The sequence below is a fragment of the Erinaceus europaeus genome, chromosome 15 (genome assembly GCF_950295315.1).
Source record: "Erinaceus europaeus chromosome 15, mEriEur2.1, whole genome shotgun sequence".
Classification (NCBI taxonomy): Eukaryota; Metazoa; Chordata; class Mammalia; order Eulipotyphla; family Erinaceidae; genus Erinaceus; species Erinaceus europaeus.
In genome coordinates this window covers 57015249-57041431 of record NC_080176.1, presented here as the reverse complement: position 1 = coordinate 57041431, position 26183 = coordinate 57015249, and positions in this window count along the sequence as shown.

The window sequence follows — 26183 nt, the reverse complement described above, 5'->3', positions numbered from 1 at the left end:
TTCAACTGATTAAATAACTACCAATTTATTTCTTGTTTGTGTGACTCTAGGGCAGGCATTCCACATCAGAAAGTAACACTTCTCTACATAGACATTCAGGAAATCAGTCTCCTTGTAACAACAGCTCTGTTATACATGAGGACTCTATCAACACTACAGTAAAGGTGAGTCCTTGAGAGCCAAGAGTAGTAAAGTTGAGAAAAAGAGATGTAAACATGCCACTGTCTTAAGTCTTTGAAAGTAGGCCAAAGTCTTGTAACTAAGTAATAAAAATCATACTCAGAACTGCATCTGGCTTTAGAAGATGTTGAGAAATGTAATGCAATCATCTGCCCAAGAAAGAGGAAAAGGTTTTGGTGGAAATTTTCTTTGCCAGGGGGCAGGCAGTAGCATACCTGTTTAAGTGCACACTCTACAGTGCACAAGGTCCTGGGTTCAAGCCTACACTCCCTACTTGCAGAAGGGAAGCTTTGTAAGTAGTGAATCAGAGCTGCAGGTGTCTCTCTACCTTCTTATCTCTCTGTCCCTCTTAATTTCTCTGTCTCAATCCAATAAAAATAAAATTTGAAAAGAAATATACCTTGTCAGATCTATAAAATTTAATTAATAAAAATATAAAGCCTATATTAGTCTAAATGAATATAAAACTATGAGACTACATTTTTCAGTATAGTGGTAAGTTATTTTTTATCTTTTATTTATTTATTTTCCCTTTTGTTACTCTTCTTTACTGTAAAACAGAGAGAAATTGAGAGAGGAGGGGAAGACAGAGAGGGGGAGAGAAAGACACCTGTAGACTTGCTTCACGGCTTGTGAAGCAACCCCCCTGCAGGTGGGGAGTGAGCCTGGGGCTTGAACCGGGATCCTTATGCTGTTCCTTGTTCTTTCCACCATGTGTGCTTAACCCACTGTGCTACTGCCTGGCCCCAGTAAATTAATTTTAGAGATAAAAATTAATGACAAAAATATACAATAGGAAAGCCAAGGGGCTGGGTGGTGGTGCACCTAGTTGAGCTTACATTACAACGTGCAGGGACCCAGGTTCGGGCCCTTGGTCCCCATTTGTAGACGGAAAGGTTTGCAAGTGGTGAAGCAGAGCTGCAATTCTCTCTCCTCTATTTTTCCTTTCATTCTTGATTTCTGACTTTCGCTATCTTATAAATAAGGATAATAATAAAGTAAAACAAAATTAATAAGTATATATAGAAAAAGTTCTGTATATTTTCTTAAGTACTTAGGAAATAAGGGAAGTCTGGTTGGCATCATGATAGCATCTGGAACCTGGTGGCTGAAAAAAAAGAGCTAACATATAAAGCCGAGCGAATTGTTGACTAATCATGAACCTAGAGGCTGGAATATTGCAGACAAATATTTGGGGTCTCCATTTTGGAGATATTTAGTAGGTCTATTTTAGGTATATTCCAAAGGGCCAATGACCATACAATTTTTTCCTGAGCCTGACATCTGATATGCAGGTGGACCCAAGTTATTGTCTGGGGAGATGATGTCATGGCTGAAAAAAGGGCTAGAAAGCTGGATCAGGGAAGAGAGTAGCTCCCAAATAAAGGAAGGTGTATAAACATTGTTGACTATAAACCCCATCGATTTGATCTGGGATCCATATTCAGCATAGGAGCCTATGCCAACTGGACTTCCCTGGGTAGATGACCCCACCAATGTACCCTAGAGCCCCGCTTCCTGCCCCGCTAGGGAAAGAGAGAGGCAGGCCGGGAGTATGGATCGACCTGTCAATGCCCATGTTCAGTGGGGAAGCAATTACAGAAGCCAGACCTTCCACCTTCTGAACCCCATAATGACCCTGGGTCCATACTCCTGAGGGATAAAGAATAGGAAAGCTTCCAGTGGAGGGAATGGGATACAGAGTTCTGGTGGTGGGAATTGTGTGGAATTGTATCCCTCTTATCCTATGGTTTTGTCAGTATTTCCATTTTATAAGAAAAAAGAAAAAGAAAGAAAGAAATAAGAATAGAAAGGGGAAACATAAAGTAGAATCTGGACTGGTTCAGTATATTGCACTGAAACCATGGACTCTGGGGAAGGAGGCCAGAGGGAGGGCCAGCAGGGCTTTCAGGTCCTGGTACTCTATAGTGGACTCTATTTGGGTGTGAGAGTACTTGTACTCATGTGCCAACAACTATACAGTACACCATTAGCCTCTCAATAAAAATAAAATTAAAGAGGGGGTCAAGCAGTAGTGCACCTGGTTGAGAGCACTCATTACAATGTACAAAGACCTAGGTTCAACCCACTTCTCCTCACTTGCAGGGGGAAGCTTCACAAGCAGTAAAGCAAGTCTGCATCTCTCTCTCTCTCTCTCTCTACCTACCTACCTCCCCCTTCCCTTTTGATTTTTCTTTGCTTCTACCCAATGAATAAATAAAATTAAAAATTAAAAATTTAAAAATTAAAGGAAAGAATTCTGTAGAGTTTTCTTGAAAACTAATTCATTGTGAGCTCAGTTTTATGTGATTCCTGAAAAACACACATAAACACAAAAGATGTGACACTTGTAGACTACATCAGAACAAGTGTACAGAAAACAATACATTCTTATCTAGAAACATCAAATTCAGATTTTTGTGTGTGTAGTATCTTGTTGCTGTTTTTAAGAGGCATGTGAGTGAACAGGAACAATCCAGCTGGGACTATAAAGTGAAAGAGATGTAAAACTTCACTATCTGCTGAGTGCACACAGTGAAGAAACCTGGTTCTCTTCTAGAGGAGAGATGGCATGTTAATGGATGGGGTGTGTATGTGAGTGTGTGTGTGTGTGTGTGTGTGTGTGTGTGTGTGTCTGTATATGATTTGGGGGAAAATATGGATTAAAGTGGTCTTTAAAATTCAAAGAAATTTTAAAGTTTAAGTGCTTGAAGGTTAGCCATATGGAAGAGAGAGTAGATTCATTCTCTTCTGCATCATGAAACCAAGGAAGGCACATTTTGGCTTAATATGATGAACATCTGAATAATAACTGAAGTTATCCAAGAATGGTGAAATAGGCTGCTTAGAGAACTATTGAGATTCACATCGCTGGAAGTGCTTGATGAGAAGCTGAATGACCTTGTGTCAAGCCTGCTGTACATGGAATTTTCTCATAGAGTAGACTAGAGGGTACTAAAATATTTACCAATTATTACATTCACTAAATTTGGTAATATTGCTATGCCTCCTCTGGATAACTCAAATCAAAATACAATGCTCATGGGGACATATGATTGAAGGTCATCACTGGTCGCTTGACCAGGAGGTATGTTTGTGGCCAACATCACTGACAGTCCCTTTCCCACTAGAAAACACTTTTGAAATCACTTCACTAGCAGCTCTTTGTTTTCATGAACATTATCTTGCTTGAAATCAAATGCTGACAGATAAATTGTGATTATTCAGACTTGATAATTGGCAAACTTTTTTCTTTTTTGAAAATGTGAACCTGTCACGTCAAGAAAATAATGAACAGTATTTATTGTCAATGAAAACATTTGAGCTTTTAGAAACTTTTCCCCATGTCATGTTGTTGGGGAAATTATGGTTAACAGGACAGTTGGTGACACATGGGTATAGTTTCCCATCTCCCTGAGATAAGTGTCCACATCCCACTTCTACCACAAAAAAAAGTCTCTCTTTACCATTGTCTACTGAATACCTACCTGACACACACTCTTGCTCCATCCCATCTCCCCCTACTCTAGAATTCTTTGCTTTGATCTCACTCACAGCTGGTACTTAAGAAACAAGGCAAGAAAAGGGAAACAAGGAAGAAACCTGAACTGGGTGAGATGTGTTGCAGTATTTGAGTTTTTAAGCTGAAATTTATATATTTTCTACATGGCCATTATTATGTCTTAACACTTTTTTTTGAAAATTTTTTTTATTATATTTATTTGTTAAATAGAGAGCCAGAGATCAAGACGGAAGGAGGAGATAGAGAAGGAGAGAAAGAGAGACACCTGCAGCACTGCTTCACCACTCACAAAGCTTTCCCCCTATAGACGGGGACCACGGGCTCAAACCTGGGTCCTTGCACATTGTAACATGTACATTCAACCACGTGTGCCACCACTCGGCATGATCTTAACACTTCTAACATTGTCTGATAAAGTCAGTGATGATGATATTATCACATGTAGATTTTGGGACAATTCACAAAGTCAGTATTTTCCAAATGACCAATCGTGATGCTATAAAATTATACACAAAGAAAAAAATCACTTTTAGTGCACAATAAACCAAAGGCTATTTATGAAATAGAGGCCAAAAAGAATTGACATGCATGGTCTCATAACCCACATTACAACTAATTTTAGAGAAATTGCAACTCATTAAGTGCTGGTGTAGTATCACAGAAAACATTAACGGATGGGATATGGAACTCTGGCAGTGGGAATTTTATGAAATTGTACCCTTCTTATCCCACAATCTTGCCGATCATTATTAAATCACTAACAAAACAAAAGAAAACAAAAAACCACAAATATCTGAAATTGCTACTAAAATACTCCTCCCCCTCTCAATGACATATAGATATATATTTGAGGTCAAATTTTCTTTATGTGCCACCACAAAAATCACAGATTGAAGTCTTGAATGCAGAAACATATGCAATGATTTAGCTGCCTTTACTAGAATAGGTATTAAAGAGATCTGCAAAAATGCAACACAAAGTCACCTGTTTCCTTGAATTATTTAGCTTTGGAGATTACAGTGGCTTGTCATACAAATATATTATCTCTGTAAATGTGTAATGAGGTTTATTATTGTTATCATAAAAGAATTGATAATTGTTTTAAAGGGCTCATTTAAAATTTCGAATACAGAAACTAGTTTAAGGAATTCCTTCTATTTGCACGATTCCCATCTAATTCTCTAGATAATCATGGATATAATTATCATCATAGTTTACTTTTTACAAAAGGCAGGGAACAGAGAATCAGAGAACTTAGGAGACATGTTCAAGGTCATGTGGTGAGAGTTGTGAAGTTCTAATTTCAATTTAGATTCTTTAGCTCTAGGTAAACTCTATGCAGTCTTTAAAAAAAAAAAGAAAAAAAAAGACCAAATGAACTTAGAGGAGAAAGATAAGACAGCTGAAGAGGCACCTGGGGCAGCTGTACTAAGGAGGAAATCTAAGGAAATCTTTACACAGAACTTGCAACACTCAAGGGGTATAATTAGAAAACAACTTGATATGTTTCTCCACTGCCCTTTCAAACACATGCTGCAAAACTAATATTTGCTTTTCCCTTTGAGTGAAAGCTAAAGTGCGGTTCTGGCCTCTTGGTAAATCTGAGACTATAAAAGTGTCTCAGCTCAGTAATTGTAAACCTAGTTTGGTAATGAAAAAGTAGAACTTACCTTGAAATGATAACTGCTCTGCTTCCCCACCCCAAGATGGGGGTATTTCAAAGGGCGAGGGAGCTCTCGATCTTTTCCCCTTACTTAGAGCTACTGCTCTACATTTATGCCCTTTAATGGGAATTAAAATGATGAGTTGGGGGTCGGGCGGTGGCGCAGTGGGTTAAGCACATGTGGCGCAAAGCGCAGGGACCTGCGTAAGGATCCCGGTTCGAGCCCCCGGCTCTCCACCTGCAGGGGAGTCGCTTCACAGGCGGTGAAGCGACAGGTCTGCAGGTGTCTGTCTTTCTCTCCCCTTCTCTGTTTTCCCCTCCTCTCTCCATTTCTCTCTGTCCTATCCAACAACGAATTGCGTCAACAAGGGCAATAATAATGACCACAACGAAGCTACAACAAGGGCAACAAAAGGGGGAAAAAAAATGGCCTCCAGGAGCGGTGGATTCATGGTGCAGCAATAACCCTGGAGGAGGAAAAAAAAAAAAAAGATGACTTGAGGGCTGGGGAAGGCATGAAAAAGCTAGTAGCAAAAGGAAAGTTCTTACTTAACTGGAAGTGTCATTGTGGTCTGGACTTCCTCTTTCAAAGGCTGATCCTTTCTCCCCTGGGGGACCTCTATGGTTCTTCAGAATTCCATTTCTCCTCACTCTAGTCTGAGCATCTCTGATCATTCGGCCTTTCAAATGGATAGTTTCAGTTATTCTTTGACTGGACAATTGACTCCTAGGTGTATATCCATAGTGCATATTATGTTTGCCTTTTTCTGAATCCTCCTCAGTGCATGGTCTTCTAGACAGGGGTCCATGACAACTTCACATTACCTTTCTAAAATCTTTTTTTTTAATTTTTTTTTAAATTTTAATTTCTTTATTCCCTTTTGTTGCCCTTGTTGTTTTATTGTTGTAGTTATTATTGTTGTCATTGTTGTTGGATAGGACAGAGAGAAATGGAGAGGGGAGGGGGAAGACAGAGAGAGGGAGAGAAAGAGAGACACCTGCAGACCTGTTTCACCGCTTGTGAAGCGACACCCCTGCAGGTGGGGAGCCAGGGCTTGAACCAGGATCCTTATGCGGGTCCTTGTGCTTAGCGCCACCTGCGCTTAACCCGCTGCGCTACAGCCCGACTCCCACCTTTCTAAAATCTTGACTCACAATAACTCCACAGTAAACTTAGCATTGGTGAGCCATTATTTGTGCAAGTATGGTAACCTCACCAACTATAGATCTTTGTCCAGCTGCCCTTACTTTTTTATTGACCCGAACTGAGCCAGACATCCTTCAGACTTAGGAAACATATGGTATGCTCAGAGGTCTCACAGAATTCTTTCTTTCTAGACTTGAGCTTAATAGCAGTCACTCCTTAACCTTTACTTCAGGCTGTATCCAAGAGAGTGTTAACTACATACAAAACATAGTATCTCATTTGATGTCCAACTCTTGATGACATAGAGACAATAAGAGCTCTGAAGTCAAGCAGAGTGCCTCTACTGCAGAGACACTGTTCCGTTACTCTGAAACACAGAAGTACATTATTGGTTAATGTGGTCATTAATCCAACATCCCTCCTTGTCTCCTATCGGAAGACAGACTAGCAATCCTGAAAGTGCACAAGGAGTGATCCTAGTGTCTCAGGTACCAGCATTCAGACAATTAGCCAAATAAGAGCTGACTTCCCCAATGCCTACTCATAACACTTCTTACACCAAATTTGTGACTTTGTCCCCTCTCTTCAAATCAACCATTCTCCTTATTCTGTGAAAACCAACCAGATGTCCTACTCTGGTTATGATATTAACTATTTGGATAACCGCAGTTCATGGATTTAGTCTCAGAAGATGGTGCCAGACTTCAGACACCAGTTACAAGTCCCAGGATGCCATCTATGCTTTTGACCAACTGGATATAATCTGAGGATTCCTACAACACCTCCAAGTTTGATAATTGGCCAGAAGGGCTTGCAGAATTCAAGAAAACATTTACAGTTGCTCTTTATTACATATCATATCCCACAGGATACAGATGAGTAGCTATATAAAAATACACACAGGGCAAGGTCTGAGGAAGTTTGGCATTTACTCATTTATACCTCCACATAGATAAGAGTGTACCACCCTTCCAGAACATAGATGTGTCCATCAGTCTGGAAGCTCTCTGAGTCTAGTAGTGGAGGGAACTGTATTGAGGCATGGATCGACCAGTAAGCTGTTAAGTTCATCTCCAGTCCATCCCACTTCCCTAGAAGATGGAGGTGAAAGTTCTAAGTTTCCAATTATGGATTGAATTTTTCTATGTGCAGTCCTCATCCTGAAGCATACTTCCTCAGAACAAAAGACCCTTCTATCAGCTAGTGAATTCCAGAAGGTTCTTCTGTTTTGTGCCAGAAACCAAGGCCCAATATTAAATACTAGGTACAATGACATTGCTAGCTCTCATATCCTTCAAGTTTAGGGCTTAGGAACTCTGTGTCTGAGAAGAGACCATCTATGCGAAACTGAAGTACACATGAGAGAACTGGACAAAAAATACCAGAGGTACCTCCCTGCATGTCCCATAGCTCAGTGCAGATTCATGAGTAAAATGAGCTGAGATTAGAACTGCCTAGCTAACTGGACTTTTTACAATAATTAATGCTTGCCAATTACCTTTGGGGTAATTTGTTATGAAGTGATATCATTGATACAGATCTCAATAAAGACCAAGACTAAAGTAGCGCTATTTTGATGTCATATTATAATAACAAAGAACTTGAAAGATGAATAGAGTTGAACAAACATGAAGGGGAACAAGCGTATCACAGACTAAGCAGAAGGGACAGTAGCAGTAAGAAAAAAAGAGAGACCTGGGAGTCGGTAGTAGTGCAGTGGGTTAAGCACACATGGCGCAAAGCACAAGGACTGGCGTAAGGATCCCGGTTCGAGCTTCGGCTCTCCACCTGCAGGGGAGTCGCTTAATAGGCGATGAAGCAGGTCTGCAGGTGTCTATCTCTCCCCCTCTCTTTCCTTCTCCTCTCTCCATTTCTCTCTGTTCTATCCAACAACGACAACATCATCAATAATGATAACTACAACAATAAAACAACAAGGGCAACAAAAAGGAATAAATAAATATTTAAAAAGGGGGGACATTAAAAAAAGAGAGAGAGACCTACGGACCAAATCTTACTCAAGAGTTAGTGATAAGGCTAGCATAGAGATAAACCTTCACACCAGGGTATAGAGGGGGAAAAAATGAAAAGCAAGAAATACGTTTGACTGTAAAGATTCTGACTTAAGGGTTGAAACTTCTCGTCATTCTTTATACCTTGGAGAACTTCTGAGGGTGATGCCTCTGGTCTGTTCCGTCTCCATCTCTTACTTTTCTCCCTCATTCCAGCAAAGATGTTGCACTAAAGAATTTGATTAGAGCTGGGGTTGGGCGGTAGTGCAGCAGGTTAAGTGCACGTGGTGTAAAGCACAAGGAATGGCATAAGGATCCCAGTTCAAGCCCCCGGCTCCGCACCTGCAGGGGAAGTGCTTCACAGGTGGTGAAGCAGGTCTGCAGGTGCCTTTCTCTCCCCCTCTATGTCTTCCCCTCCTCTCTCCATTTCTCTCTATCCTATAACAATGGCACCATCAACAATAATAATAACTACAAGAACAAAACAACAAGGGCAACAAAAGGGAAAATAAATAATAATAATAAAAATAATTTGATTAGAGCATAGTCTCAGTAGGAGCATTTGGGATTTATTCCATAACGTAGTGATAGGAAATAAAGATCTTCTTTGTGACTAAATCATTGCCTATATTTTATGGCTTGTAGCACACATGACAGGAGCTAAGTCAAGATGTTTCTTCTCTGACCAAAGAAAAACATATGGAAGAAACAATTACTTCTGAAAAAGAAAAATGCAGGAACAGCCTTCTCCTTCCTCTTTCTCTTCCACTCCTTCTCTTCCTCTTCCTCCTCCTCTTTGTTATTAATCATCTTTATTTATTAATTGGATAGAGACAGCCAGAAATTGAGAGGAAGGGGGAAATAGAGTGAGACAGAGACACCTGCAGCCCTGCTTCACCACTTACAAAGATTTCGCTTGCAAGTGGGGAGTCTTTCTTTCTTTCTTTCTTTCTTTCTTTCTTTCTTTCTTTCTTTCTTTCTTTCTTTCTTTCTTTCTTTCTTTCTTTCTTTCTTTCTTCCCCTCCCTCCCTTCCTTCCTTCCTTTCTTCCTTCCTTCCTTCCTTCCTTTATAAAAGGGTTTCAGTTTTGCCTTCTTTCTTAAAGAGCCATGTTAATTTTTTATTGGCCACTAGATGGCACTTGTGTACCATCTAGTGTTTGAATTTCAATGGAGGGAAATAAAGATTACCTGTGGTGTAGACAGAAGGAAATTCAGTCCTGTTTACCCTTATGCAGCCATCTTCTCCCCCACCCTGAATCAAGTAGGATGTAAAAGAGAAGGCCTAAATTTCTTCTGTGCTTTTTTGACTTATAAAGAAAAATGAACATGGCAGAAGTGTCCTGATTAGATAGGGAGAGGAAAAAAAAATGATGCATTCTTACTGGATGAATCAAAAGATATGACGTTCTGTCATTCTTTAGATATAGACTTGAAATAATCACTCTGAATCTATGGTTGCTAGTGAGCCACTGTTCTCTGTTTACCCAGTCAGTGCATTTTGGTGAAGCATGAATAGTGTGTCTCCCACTTGGTTAATTTATCACCCTGACAATTATGGAAGACTTAACAATTTCTTACCCTTTGGGGTGAAAAATGGATCTTACAAATCTTCTTATCAGACTACCATGGTTTCATTCCTCTTTATGAGTGTTGCCTGCCTTCCACTCATATGGGCATTTTCAGAAGATACAAAAGATGATATTAGCTGTCAATAATATCTACGACTGTATCAAGACAGGGATAAGAAATGGAAGGGAGGGAGGGAGGGAGACAGAGAGAGAGAGAGAGAGAGAAAACAAAGACTCATATATAATGAAGGACAATCTTGCCCCCTCTCTTCCCTAGCCCTGTCACTATTGTCAGTATTCAGAATCACCTAACCAAGTACAATTCCTTTTATTTTATTTTTAAAATTTATTTATTTATTTTTGGAGGGAGGATGCTGGCAATCTGCCATTTACAGCTCTGCCAACTCCATTAGCTTGTTGCCACTGTGTTGATGCTGATCTCTTTCTGGTCTCTAATCTGGCCTTTCAGTAGCCCCAGCTTTCTCCTGTTTAGCCTAAGCTGCTGTAAGCTCATGTTTTGAACCATCGCCAGATCTGATATAAAAGGGACATCTGTCCTAAGATTAGGGTGAGGTCAGGGAGTCATAATAGGGAAAAAGGAAAACATCACATTGAGTAAAGTGAAATCAGGAGCAGAAATGCATTTGTTGAGGAAGTGTAACTTCAGTTTCTTTCTTTTCTCTTCTTCTTCTTCTTCTTCTTCTTCTTCTTCTTCTTCTTCTTCTTCTTCTTCTTCTTCTTCTTCTTCTTCTTCTTCTTTCAATCAAGCTTTTATTGAGTAGACACTATGAACTAAACACTGAGTAGAAACATGGTTATACTGGAGAATTTTTCATTTTCCCCTGTGTTTGTACTGATTTGTAGAATGGCAACACGACAATGCACAGCTAGAGGGACAGAGAGAAAGCTGATGTCACCTGTGTACCTGAGTTATACAGAAAGACAACACGCAGACTTTGTTACTGATGATGCTATGTCTCTGGGTAAGAGGATAAACTTCCCACCATGTAAAAAAAGTCAGAATTTATCTCAGGACTGGTAATAGTTCTCACTACACAAGTGAGCTTACTTTGTCAGGGCCACCATCCAGAGTAAATGTAGCCCCCTTTGCAGTAGGGGCAGCTTTGGTGCGGTGGTATTTCTATCACTGCCTCTTTATCTTCCTATTAGAGAGAAAAAAAGTCGGCTTGGTGTGGTGAAACCCTTGCGATGACAAGACATAAAACAAAAACAAACAATAATTTATCTCTATTTAAAAATGCTTAAGAAGTAGTAGACTTGTTCAAAGGTGTCCAGGTTTAGTATAAGATGTAAAGTGGTATCTGTTGGTTCTTCTGTTGCTAATATTTTTAGATGATATAATCTATAAAATTCTATTTCTATGGAGCACAGATGTAGTAGAAGGATTTCAAGTATAAGTTGAGGGTGATCTGGATTTTGATATTTGCCTTGTTCTCTCTTGTATAATTTGGTTTAGTTACTTAACATTTTTAAGCCTCAATTTTCACACCTTGAAGCAGAAATCATAAAACTTATAAAGGGTAAGGGTAGACAGAATAATGGTTATGCAAAGAGACTCTCTTGCCTGAGGTTCCAAAGTCCCAGGTTCAATCCCCAGAACCACCATATGCCAGAGCAAAACAGTACCCTAGTTAAAAAAAAAAATAAAGGAAATATAAAATTTATATAAAGTATTCTACTTATGACATAAACTTATGGGTATAAAACCCTTTACCAATGCCTGACATATGATCATAAATGAACAACAGAAATTGTACTTTTCCTTCTTTCTTGCCAGAAGGAACACAATTAGCACAAAATAAGCCAGGGTTACATAGTAGATCTGTCCAAGCTCTAAACACATATTATTTCTCTTTCCTGTGAGTTCCCATGTGACCACAGGCAATAATGTAGCTACAAGATAAATGACCATTAATCTGGGGGAAAGTTTCTTGAAACAAGTCTCAGGGCTCTGTCTAGGACTTTGGTCAGCTACTACCTGAAGACCTGCATGAGGACAGTGAGAGAATAAGGATCAAGTTTGTAAGTTGCACAAAATCAAGCTGAATACTTAATACGCCAGAGGTCAGGAAGGCTCAGAAAGGTCACTAGATGCTGGTGTAATGGGCTAAATCCAGTAAGACAAAATTTACAGAGAATAATGTGAGGTCTTGCACTTCAGTCCAAAAACTCAATTGGGGGAGATGTAGCTTAGCACAAGATCTGCGGGAAAAAATCTCAAGGGGGATCGTAGTTGACTATAAACCTGATATGAATCCATGGTAATAGAATTGTTCCAAAGGAGAAGTCAGTTTTAGGTTGCATTCATGGATGGTTAGTATCGAGAAAGAGAGTAGTGATTAATCTGTGCTTGCTGGCCAATGCCTGAAGTTCTGCAGTCTATTTCAGGTGCCATGATTAAAGACAGAGAAAATGAGACCACGTCTATTATAGAGCAAGAATATCTGGAACAGGGAGTCGGGCAGTGGCGCAGCAGGTTAAGCGCACGTGGCGCAAAGCATAAGGATTGGTATAAGGATCCCAGTTTGAGCTCTCAGCTCCCCACCTGGAGCAGGGGTCACTTCACAGGTCTGCAGGTGTCTGTCTTTCTCTCCCCCTCTCTGTTTTCCCTTCCTTTCTCCATTTCTTTCTGTTCTATCCAACAATGAGAACATCAATAACAACAAAAATAATGACTACAACAACAATAAATAAAACAAGGGCAACAAAAGAGATAATAAATAAATAATAAAAAAGAATATCTGGAACCACTGGTTTCCTGTGTACTCACACATTGCAACTTCTCTGCGTTCCAGGGCCTTCCCTTGGCTCTTGTGATACAATAATGAAAAGCAGGCAGGCAAATAATTCCTGGGGGAATTCAGGAAATTAGGTTTGTAAAAGAGAAAATTTAGGGGTGGGGGTAGATAGCATAATGGTTATGCAAAGGGACTCTCATGCCTGAGGCTCCAAAGTCCCAGGTTCAGTCCCCCACACTACCATAAGCCTGAGCTGAGTAGTGGTCTGGTAAAAACAGAACAAAAACAAACAGGCAAAAACACTTAGCAAATATATGTTATTCATTTTTCAGTATTTGAAGGATATCAACTATTTCTACATGATCACAATCAGTGGCTAGTAAAAGTATGTAAAAATAGAGAATACTGTGTCTGGAACACATGCCTTTCCACCAATTCAAAGTATCCACTTCTTCTTCTAGTGTTTGCCCTTCTTCCGTAGCCAGTCAACAGCGTCAGGTTGAAAGCTGTCAGGAGCTGCTTGTTGCTGGCTTTGAAAGTGACTGGGATCCATGTGGATTCAGTCGGCTAGGAAGGATCGTCAGTTTCCCCAATGAATGGGTACTCATGGGATGCACCACGGGAAGGTCGATCCAATGCATCCCAAAGTATCCACTGATGAAATGGGTTACTTCGTGGGAGTTGGGGGGTAACACAGTGGTTAAGCGCAGGTGGTGCAAAGCACGAGGACCGGCATAAGGATCCCGGTTCAAGCCTCCGGCTCCCCACCTGCAGGGCAATTGTTTCACAGGCTGTGAAGCAGGTTTGCAGGTGTCTATCTTTCTCTCCCATTCTCTGTATCCCCCTCCTCTCTCCATTTCTCTCTGTCCTATCCAACAACGAAGACATCAATAAGTACAACAATAAAACAAGGGCAACAAAAAGAGAAAATGAATAAATATTTAAAAAGAAAAGAAAAGAAATGGGTTACTATGCACATAAGAGGGTGTGAAATATTGATCTTTTGTAGGTCATAAGTGGACGTCAAATATAATAAAAATCACATGATAATAAATAACATTAATTAGCTTTTATTTCTAATGTAGATAATAGACCCTTTTCTTTTTTTTTAAAATTTTTTATTTAAGAAAGAATGAACAAAACCATAAGGTAGGAGGGGTACAACTCCACACAATTCCCACCACCCAATCTCCATAACCCACCCCCTCCCATGATAGCTTTCCCATTCTCTATCCCTCTGGGAGCATGGACCCAGGATCATTGAGGGTTGCAGAAGGCAGAAGGTCTGGCTTCTGTAATTGCTTCCCCGCTGAACATGGGCGTTGACTGGTCGGTCCATACACCCAGTCTGCCTCTCTCTTTTCCTAGTAGGGTGTGTCTCTGGGGAAGCTGAGCTCCAGGACATATTGGTGGGGTCTTCAATCCAGGGAAGCCTGGCCAGCATCCTGGTGGCATCTGGAACCTGGTGATTGAAAAGAGAGTTAACATACGAAGCCAAACAAATTGTTGAGCAATCATGGATCCCAAGTTTGGAATAGTGAAGAGGAAGTGTTAGGGAGGTACTCACAATAGACCCTTTTCTTACCTGTCTTCAAAAGGAGCTGGACAAATTTGTTATTCTTCTAGGAGTATGGGCAACAGACAACTCACTGAGATAAGACTAGGGAATGGAGGGCAAATTGGGAAATAACAGGCAACTCCTTGTGGGGAATCAGGAGGGAATTTTTCTGGTTTCCCCTAACCAGATTCATAGAAGAGGAGCTATTTCAATGGAAGGTTCCTGAAATTGCCACAACAGTCTTAGAAGCTCCACCACTCCCCAAATTTGCATTGTTTCCACTGACATTAACCACCAGTAGGTGGCACTAAACCACAACTGAGATCTGGATAGATCCAGAGAGAAAGAGAGGGAGAGAGAAGAGAAGAGAAGAGAAGAGAAGAGAAGAGAGAGAGAAATCATGATTGTCTTTTTGCTATTATGCTATCTCTCCTGCCCGATTTCATCATCATATTAGCATCATGGCATAGATTCATTCAGGAGCTGAACAAACTTAAGTCCTTTTCACAGACTGGCTCTGCTATTGTGCTGCACCACTACTAGACTTGCTTCCAGTCTTCCCATTTATTTGTCATAATTCTGTGGTGAGCCACTCAGTCTTTCTGACTAAGTTTGAATATTATTTTATAATGTTTGAGTCCTCCAGTCAGATATACTCATGTTATTTGTATTTATATAAAGTTCTCTTGTGTTTACCCTCAATAAGCTACAAACTCCCATTACAGTTCCCAAACCTCCATTCATCAGTAATTATTTGCTGTGTATGAGGTATTGTCTAAGTATAAAAAGAAATTATGTCTGGCAACCTCACCAGTGTCCTGAGACCCCACCTCCCCAGAGCCCTATTTCACTAGGGAAAGGTAGAAACAGGCTGGGAGTTATGGATCAACCTGTTAATGCCCATGTCCAACAGAAGCAATTACAGAAACAAGAACGCCCACCTTCTGCATCCCATAATGATATTGGGTCCATGCTTCCAGAAAGATAAAGCACAGGGAAACTTCCAATGGAGGGGATGGGATATGGAACTCTGGCGGTGGGAACTGTGTAGAATTGGACTCCTCTTATACCACATTCTTGTCAACCATTATTAAATCACTAATAAAAATTACACACACACACACACACACACACACACACACACACACACACACACACCCCAGTCCCTGTTCAGGCATCATTTGCCGGGCTGGGCTAGCTTCACGGGCCATAGAGAGACGACCAGGGACTCATGGTTGAGCTGGGAAGCAGTATCTCGTTTATTAATCAGATACATTGCCTTTTATGCATCTCTTCACTAGAAGTGACAAGGGAAAGGAAATGACTAGGAGAGGGGGTGGAGCAAAAAAAGAGCACGAACAGAACATAGAAAGCTTCCATCTAACCAGTGGGGATTAAACCAACTGCAGGCAGGGTGGGACCCAGGTAAAACAGTGATTATATAAGTAGACCACAGCCTCAAGCAATCTAACAGAAGGGGTCTTAGAAGCAGAATTTAGAAGCATACCAACACACACATACACACACACACACACACACACACACACACACACACATTCCAGAGCTGAACAGTGCTTTGGGTAAAAGAGAAAACAAACAAACAAATAAACAAACAAACAAACAAAAAGAAATTATGTCTGGTCTTAATGAGATTGTAAGACAAATGGGTAGATAAGGTCAGTGTTCCATCAGGCAGTGTTGACAGATGAGGTGGGGTGGGGTTACATAGTTCCGGGCTGAACTATGTTCAAAAATGCAAGAGAGGTAAGTGGGAACAGAGAAGAAAGGAAGGTTCCAGGGCAGTCAGAACTTGATTGGCCAAGTAACTCTCTTGGGGAATTCCTAGATGTTCCCCATGACCTAATTTCACCCAGCCTAATCATGGGTTGAATAATATCGGATGAAATGAAGGTGCATATATAGAGTAGCCTGTATAGAGAATATACATGCAGTTATAAGCTTATGTATATATGTATGAATGTATCTCTGTCGTCTCAATATTTCTGCCTGTGGGTCATTTTTAGAGCAATGTCATGTTATCTAATATTATATTTTAGTAACTGTAGTTTCATCCAAAAGCAAAAGTGAATTGTAGCTTAAAAGTATTATCATGTGGAGAGAGAGGAAGAGGGAGAGAGAACACCAGAGCATCAGTCTGGCATATGCCATGCCAGGGATGGAAGCATAATTGAGAACAGGAGGGAAAGAGGAAGGCAGCTGGGAGGGATAATTCTTTTTTCTTTTTTCTTTTTAAGGGAGGGAGAATTCTTAAGTTTTAAATAAAATTTGTTGCTTAAAAAAAAAAGAAAATATAAAGAAATAAAGGTTATTAACTGCAAAAAAAAAGTATTATCATGATAGAGAAAAATGGCAGAACATTATTCTTAGTTTAGCAACATTTAAACAGAAATTTCCAACAGGACCATTTGCCCAAAGGATGTGTTCCTTTAAAAAATTCAAGGCTGTAGACCTCGAATAAATCCCTCTCTCCATTGTTACTGGTCATATCTATCAGGAACAACACAATAGACCTCTTTTTGGGCCCCCATAGGACCTTGCCGTCAACAACAGTAGAGAATGTTCCATCCTCTGAAGGGAGGCTGGACAACATACTCTGTCTTCCACTGGAGAAGATGGGTCCTGAAATTGGGGCAGCTTGGAACATTCCTACTCATGACAATAGAATGTGAGCTCAGATCTACAGGGATGCTGAGGTCACATAGGCTCCTAAGCTGAATATGGGCCCCAGACCACATTAAATCTATGGGATTTATAGTCAACAATATTTACACACCTTTCCATATTTGGGAGGTACTCTCTTCCCTGATCCAGCTTTCTAGTCCTTTTTCCAGCCATGATATCATCTCCCCAGACAATAACTTGGATCCACCTGCATATCAGATGTCAGGCTCAGGGAAAAAAAAAAAAACTAGTATAGTATGGGCCCTTTGGAATATATCTTTTGGAATAAAATAGGCCTACTAGCTATCTACAAAATGGAGACCAAAGCATTGATTATGGTGCCATGAGAGACTGAATCTGGGATTTTGGAGCCTCAGGCATCAGAGTATCCTTGCAAAACCATTATGCTGTCTTCCTAACTCTTAACTTTTTAATTTTTATCCACTGAAACAGTTATTTTTCTCGGTGTTTCAACAGTGTCATATGTAAAAAAATTACCTTGCTTTTCAGGGCTAGCAAGAGGATAAAACTGGTATTTAATGCAAAATAACAGAATCAAGCTTGTTTTCTGAGTATTTCCAGCATCAGGCAATTGATGCTGCAATTCCCTGTTTTCAGGGCTTATTTCCTTGGTTTCTGTCTGCTATTGACTTTGCTTGATGAAGTTTAATTGCTGTTTTTCACAATCAATTGCTGTTGGCAAATCTTCCCAAATACTTCGTTTTATTTTTTTCCATCAATAACTAAGGGATTAAAATTATTTCACTGAGTGCAGAGCAATGTATTGGCCTTTGCAAGGGTTTTAGATGATCTAAAGCAGATTCAGTCCTTGCCCTCTAGAAGTCAATAGTCTTAAGGTTGTATTAACCAAGATACACATTTTTCTATAAATACGTATATTAAACTCTGTGCTCCAGCCACCCAGAATTTAGTCTAGTGAGGCACAAAAGGAGAGGTTGTGGGAGCCCCTGGACCTTCTCTTTGGAGTTAAGGAGTTAGGAGCCTTTTTCAAATACTTTGATTTTCCTCAAGAACCTTTCAACTTAGGAATTAATATCAACTACTTTTGAGCTATCTAAAAAGTTCTAGCTGATGTTAACAACTTGCAAGATACCAGTGACCGCTGTTAAACTTAGTATTTATTATGTGCCTCATCTACATTATCTCATTTTATTCTTGCAGCAACCTTGAGAGGGATAAGACTGTGATAACTCCCATTTTATACATGCCAAGCTGATACTGTTTGAAGGCTATTTGCCTTAGAACACACTCAGAGTAAGTAAAAGAACTGGAACTAACGCTTTTCCTATTCTTATTGCAGAATTTGTATGATAGTTTTGCCAAACAGTCTTAATAGTTGAGTTTTTTTTAATTGAAAATTGTTTCCTAAAATTTTAAAATGCTATTCTGCCCATAATTCCCAAACTTTGATAGCTTGCAATGACATAAACTCTCATCTTCTATTTCAAACCTTTCATGAAAAAGGTTCTGTAGTGAATTGGAAGCACATAGGTTTAAAAATTGGAAGACTCTCAAATTTTGAGTCCACAACCATTTATCTGGATAAATATAAGAAACCCACTTAACTTCTCTGAGTTAAGTTTCACCAATGATAAATAAGGATGAATGTTGGCAGCTAGGTGGTGGTGCACTTGGTTGAGTGCATGCATTCTAGTGCACAAGCACCCAGGTTCAAGCTCCTGGTCTCCACCTGTAGAGCGAAAGCTTCACAAGCAAAGAAGCAGGGCTGCAGTTGTCTCTCTATCTCTCTCCCTCTATCTCCCTCTCCCTGTCAATTTATCTCTGTCTCTATGTAATAATAAATATTCTAAAAAAGAAATAAATGACTTAAAAAATAAAGATAAATGTTGTCTTTCTCTGTAAGTAAAGGGAAGTAACTTAGCATGCATGAAACCATATACAAAAACTAATGTAAAATATAATAAAAATGGTTGTTAGTCTTAATGCTTCCTTTTTATCTTGGTAGTATGACATTATAGTGAAACCACATTTTCCTTTTTGTATGTTTTTTGATCAGAGTGCTATTTAACTTTATTGGTGGTACCAGGGATGGAACCTCAAACCTCTTACATGCAAGTTTTGTGCAAAACCTCTTCACTATCTTCCCTGGTCTAGAGCAACTCTATTTTCTTAAGAGCCTTAATTGTCTTTTCTGGAGCTTTTCAGAACAATATGAATAATTTCAAAAATGAGTGTACCAGGAGAAAGATACTCTCTTTTTTATTTGATAGAATTACTTTGCCTGTAATGAGAAACTAGTTAGAGTTAGTTATTAGTTTGAAACAGAGCGGTTTCAGCCGATCTTGGAGGGACCTTGAAAAATTCATGTTAACTGAAATAAGTCAGAAACAGAAGGATGAATATGGGATGATCTCACTCTCAGGCAGAAGTTGAAAAACAAGATCAGAAAGAAAAGAAAAAAAAAAAAACCACAAGTAGAACTTGAAATAGAATTGGCGTATCGCACCAAAGTAAAAGGCTCTGGGATGGGTGGGTGGTGATAATACAGGTCCAAGAAGGATGACAGAGGACCTAATGGAGGTTGTATTGTTATATGGGAAACTGGGGAATGTTATGCATGTAAAAACTATTGTATTTACTATTGAATGTGAAACATTAATTCTCCAATAAAGAAATAAAAAAAAGAAAGAAACAGCGGAAGTAGGAAACCTAGGAGAGATTATGGTTTTAGTGTATGTGCTAAGTGATCCTAAGAGATTCTCTTTTGCTGAAGGGAGGTTGGTCTTTTCCCAGGTGTTCCATTCATTTGATGGTTCACCACATCCAGATTGTAGTGGGTAATCTGATTTACTCCAAATGCACTCATTTAAAAACTAACTTCCAAAGAAACTATTAAACAGAGAGACCCCTCACAGAATGGGAGAAGATCTTCACATGTCAAACATCAGACAAGAAACTAATCACCAAAATATATAAATAGCTCAGCAAACTTATCATCAAAAAAGCAAATGACCCCATCCAAAAATGGGCAGAGGATATGAACAAAACATTCACCTCAGAGGAGATCGAAAAGGCTAACAAACATATGAAAAACTGCTCTAGGTCATTGATTGTCAGAGAAATGCAAATTAAGACAACACTAAGATACCACCTCACTCCTGTAAGAATGGCATACATCAAAAAGGACAGCAGCAACAAATGCTGGAGAGGCTGTGGGGACAGAGGAACCCTTTTACATTGCTGGTGGGAATGTAAATTGGTACAGCCCCTGTGGAGAGCAGTCTGGAAAACTCTCAGAAGGCTAGACATGGACCTTCCATATGATCCAGTAATTCCTCTCCTGGGGTTATACCCCCAGGACTCCATAACACCCAACCAAAAAGAGGTATGTACTCCTATGTTCATAGCAGCACAATTCATAATAGCTAAAACCTGGAAGCAACCCAGGTGCCCAATAACAGATGAGTGGCTGAGAAAGCTGTGGTATATATGCACAATGGAATACTATGCAGCTATCAAGGACAATGAACCCACCTTCTCTGACGCATCTTGGACAGAGCTAGAAGGATTTATGTTAAGTGAACTAAGTCAGAAAGATAAAGATGAGTATGGGATGATCCCACTCATCAACAGAAGTTGAGTAAGAAGTTCTGAAAGGGAAACTAAAAGCAGGACCTGATCAAATTGTAAGTAGGGCACCAAAGTAAAAACCCTGTGGTCAGGGGTAGACATGCAGCTTCCTGGGCCAGTGGGGGGTGGGAGTGGGTGGGAGGGATGGGTCACAGTCTTTTGGTGGTGGGAATGGTGTTTATGTACACTCCTAGCAAAATGTAGACATATAAATCAGTAGTTGATTAATATGAGGGGGAAAATCAATAGTATGTCTCAAAGTTTTTCAAAACACAAACTGAATCTTTTTAATATATAGGCTGTGTATTTGATATGCGGACTCTCTCAAAAGCCTAGACCAAATAGATTAGAAGCATCCAATAGCACAGCTATATACAAGATACTGGATACTGTACAGCAAACCATAACAAAAGGACTTTTCAAAGTTAACCCAGTTAACAAATAATGTGATGATAACATTAACTATCAATTGTCTTTTTGAACCCTAAGACAGCAGGAACCTCACATCTCCACTATAGAGCCCCTACCTCCCCCAGTCCTGGAACCCTTGGATAGGACCCACTTTCCCGTATGCATCTCCCAACCCATACCAAATAATATTGCATCTGCCGATCACAACCTAATCAATGCAACGATTGCCACCTCAACATGCTTCACCTCAGACTGTGTCCAGAGACTTCACGTGTGGAATGACAACCCTTCAGCTTCATTACTCGGGTGAGACCTTTCCTTTTATAGTACACTCTAATTTCATCTCAGGTAGTTCACTTTCTAACAAAGTCCCAAAACCTAGATATACACCAGTTTCTGTGAGAGAGAGCATATGTTCACACGTATCCATAAACTACTGCAAAATATATACCTGAAAGCAGAAGTACACTAGAGTTTGCAGTGAGTACCTCCCTAACACTTCCTCTCCACTATTCCAAGCTTGGGATCCATGATTGCTCAACAATTTGTTTGGCTTTGTATGTTAACTCTCTTTTCAATCACCAGGTTCCAGATGCCACCAGGATGCTGGCCAGGCTTCCCTGGATTGAAGACCCCACCAATGTGTCCTGGAGCTCAGCTTCCCCAGAGACACACCCTACTAGGGAAAGAGAGAGGCAGACTGAGAGTATGGACTGACCAGTCAACGCCCATGTTCAGTGGGGAAGCAATTACAGAAGCCAGACCTTCTACCTTCTGCAACCCTCAATGACCCTGGGTCCATACTCCCAGAGGGATAGAGAATGGGAAAGCTATCAGGGGAGGGGGTGGGTTATGGAGATTGGGTGGTGGGAATTGTGTGGACTTGTACCCCTCCTACCTTATGGTTTTGTTAATTAATCCTTTCTTAAAAAAAAAAAAAAACTAACTTCATCTGAAAACAACTTCACAGACAGAGACACCCAGATAATGTTTGAACTACTATCTGGGGACCCTGTGTGGTCCAACTGCTTGCTGCACTAACTAAATAATCAAAGAGAGTGTTTAAAGTAATTTGAAGCTCATAGGATGGATGTTGGGAACTCCAAGCAGAAAGAAATGGAGAGTGATCCAGCAGACTTGGAGAGGACTGTGCTAGTGGTGATGGTCTATAAATCTCTGGAAAAACTCACAAGTAGGAAATACAAAGTACAGAAGGAAAAGTTCACTTAGTATCAACTGGAAGATGGCATTATTTCTTTATGTACTTGTTTATTGTCTGTCCACTCACTGTGCATATGAATATGATATTTTGAATGAACATCACAATGTCCTTAGTGACTAGTACACAGTGGTGCTCACTGCTTTTTTATGGTTGTTGAAGTGTGAGGAGGGTGTTCTGGCAGAAATAAGGGCTTCTCAGTAGCAGCAGACTGCAGTAAGTGTCTACCTCAAAGCTTTTGGTTCAGAAGAATACCTAAATTGGATCAAAGGCCAAGCCTGTATGAGGACAAAGTCTGTCGCCCCCAAAATATGTTTTTGGCAAAAAGATTAATTTTAAGATGGCCCCTTGAAAGCAAAAAGTAAATTATCTTTGATATCTCCCACCCTCCCACCTCGTTCACTTGTGGGCTGGCGGGTAATTATTTTTTGTTTTTCTTTTACTGGAGTACTGCTCAACTCTAGTTAATAGTGGTGCATGGGACTGAACCTGGGATTTAGGAGTTTTAGGAATGAAAGTCTCTTTGAATAACCATTATGCTATCTACCTTCACCCTATATTAGCTTTGAAATAAAGACACATAGGGAGAATCTAGCCTATGAAGAATGTGAAGCAAGACTATTCAGTGGAGCCTCCCATACCACCACCTAATCCAGATTTTTCAAGTTAAGTGAGAATGAGAACCATTACTGCAGACTCCTCGATATGTCAGAGACCCTCTTCTTCCTTCTTGTGTTCCCTTAACTGACTCTTTGTTTCTTCTCCACATTTTTTAGTGCTAGAAATTTCCTTAGATTAATGACTAGGGCCCATGGATAAAAGCTCTCAAAATCCATGGGACTTTAAAATATATTTATTTTGGATAAAGACAGAGAGAAATTGACAGGAAGAGGAATATAGAGAGGGAGAGAAACACTTGAGTACTGCTCAGCTCAGCTTAAGGTGGTGTAGGTGATTGAACATGGGACTTCAAAGCCTCAGTCATAAGAACCATTATGCTATCTACGCCCACCCAGGACTTTTCTGTATGTTCATGAGATGGACATGGTAAACAATAATTTTCTATCTGAAGGTCTATTTCATGCTTGTTTAACTGTTTACTAATATTGAAACATCTGAAGCAATACAGGATGATTTCTTTTTCCCCACACCTCCACCCTGCAAGACAAGGAAAGTACTCAGTACCTCTGCTGGGAGTCTGTAGCTAGAATTTATTCTTGGTGAAATCAAGAGAACAACAAAGAAGCCAGACCAGAAAAACAGCCCCAGTGGACAAGGAATTTGCTGTATCTATTGAGTATGATGTGGAAAAAAAAAACTACAATGTGATAGTCACACTCAGTCAGCACTGCTAGTTCCTTAATAGTAGAACTCTGACGCCAGGACAGCGGTCTGTGTCCTGACTCATTAATGGGGCATGTTTGTCTCTTGGACACTCTACATTTCTCAGACCTTGGAATCAGACTACTACCATCTTTGTTTGTTATTCTACATTGTTTCCCATATGGCATTGATTTTATTACAGCAGTTACTGAAACAAGTATCCCAAATATGTGATGTCATTGAAAGGAATGCCATGCAGTATTGAAACACAGTACCTACTATATTGCTTCCCTTAAAGATAGAAAATATCCCAGAACACTACACTTGGAAGTTTTTAGTGGGGCGCATTTTGAGAATTGCTTTAGGAGGGTTTTAAGCAAGACATTCATATATTCAGTTTGCATTTTGGAAAGAAGCACTTCAGTCTATGGATTGGTGGGAATCAACAATGAAATTGGGGGGTGGTGAATTTCAAAGCTGTTGTAGCAGGGGATGTAGAAATGAGGGCTTAGCAAATTTCTAGTATAAATGAAGTGGTGTGCATGCATGTGCGAATATTGTTTAAGACAAAAGGGATCAAGGGGCTTGTGAAATCACTCACTTGGGTGGTGTGCTACTCCGCCATGTGTACAACCCTGGCTTGAATTAGGCTGCCCACTGAAGTGAATGAGGAAGCGGTGGTGCTATCGTCTCTTACTCTCTCTCTACCTCTCTGCATTTACCTGAGGGAAAGAGACAGAGAGAGAGAGGGGGGGGGGAGAGGGAGAGGGAGAGGAAGGGGGAAAGGAGTGATCAAAACACAAAGTTTAGCTCTAGCGTGAGGTAATGGAAGATAACAAATTTGGGCCCAGAAATTTTTATATAGAATATAATATTTTGGAATCTTATAGAATAAAAATTGCTTGATCCCATTATAAAAATCTATCCCTTAGCATGTTTACACTAAATGAATACTTTTCTAATTGTTTGTAACTTTTAGTTTATCTAAATCCCTAGTATGGGATGAATTATGGGATGGGATGAGAGTAAAAGAGTTGATTTTGGTCTTCAGAGTTATTCTTGCTTCTATCAAATCATCCAGGAATTAAGATTTTTACTGGGAACCTCACTTTGGATAATGAAAAGTAAAGCTCTATAGCACTTTTTTTCTCTTGGATAAGCTATCTTCCTTCCTATGGGATGAATTAGGACTCATGAACTATGCAGAGATCTTTGGGCCACACCCAGTCTCATAGAGGTTACATGCATTATTATACCCTGTGGTTAGAGGTATGGACATTTCTTTCTTTTTCTTCCCCCTCCCCCCCTTCCCTCAGCATCACACACAACTCAGTGAAATTTATAGGACAGAACCTGTGCCTCAAACCTCTCAGGTCCCTCATCCTGCTACATAACTTTATTTGCTGAGTCTCCAATCTGTGCTTCCTCTACTTCCACGCTGAGACAGGATTAATGCCCAGATATCTCAGCCTCAATAGAACTATGTCTCTGAGAGTAACTTTTTTTTTTCTTTCTTTTCTGCTATCCATGGTAAACTAGAACTCTGGCCCCTGCTGTTTTTGTTTGTTTGTTTGTTTGTTTGTTTGCCAAAAAGTTGATTTTGGTCTTTAGAGTTATTCTTGCTTCTATTAAACCATCCAGGAATTAAGATTTTACTGGGAACCTCACCTTGGATAATGAAAAGTCAAGCTTTATAGCATTTTTTTTCTCTTGGATAAGCCATCTCCCTTCCTATTTATTGATGCCTATGATTGGGAAAATGTATGCCACTACTTTTAAAAATATATTTAGTCCAGGCTGGGGGTATGGATCCATTTGCCAACGCTCATGTCCAGTGGAGAAGCAATTACAGAAGCCAGAACTCTTACCTTCTGCACCCCATAAAGAATTCTGGTCCATACTCCTAGAGGGATAGAGAATAGGGAAGCTTCCAGTGGAGGGGATGGGACGTGGAACTGTATGGGATTGTATCCCTGTTATCTTACAATCTTGTCAATCATTATTAAATCACTAGTAAAAATAAAATGTTTAGTTGTATGATTCAGAGACCTTTTATGAGATCCCAGAGTCCTCTTCATAATTTCTCTCCAGAGAGCCTGAGGGCTGACTTAATATTGTGCACACCTCAAGAAAAGGGTGCTTCACTATTACCTCCCCTTGAGGTTAAGCAAAGAACAAGTTGATCTTCTCCTTGACAACAGATTTTCCAAGTCCTGTGCCATAAGCATTCCCCAGAGCATCCATCTCTCTCTTTATCCATGCTTAGGGACTTACTTCCTTTGGATATTTGGAGCTTGAAGCTGGAACATCACACATACAACTATCTTCTAAACAGAATGAAGATTTACGAAATGCACCTGCTTCTCCCCAAATGGCAAATTACCAATAAAGAGGATGTGCCTAAATTTATCACAGACCTGTAGTGTTAAAATAAGCTGGATGTATAGTCCAATTTATGGTGTTCTGTTTGCGTGTAAAAAGGCCAGATACACGTATATAAGACAACTCCCCTCCCAATCCACATC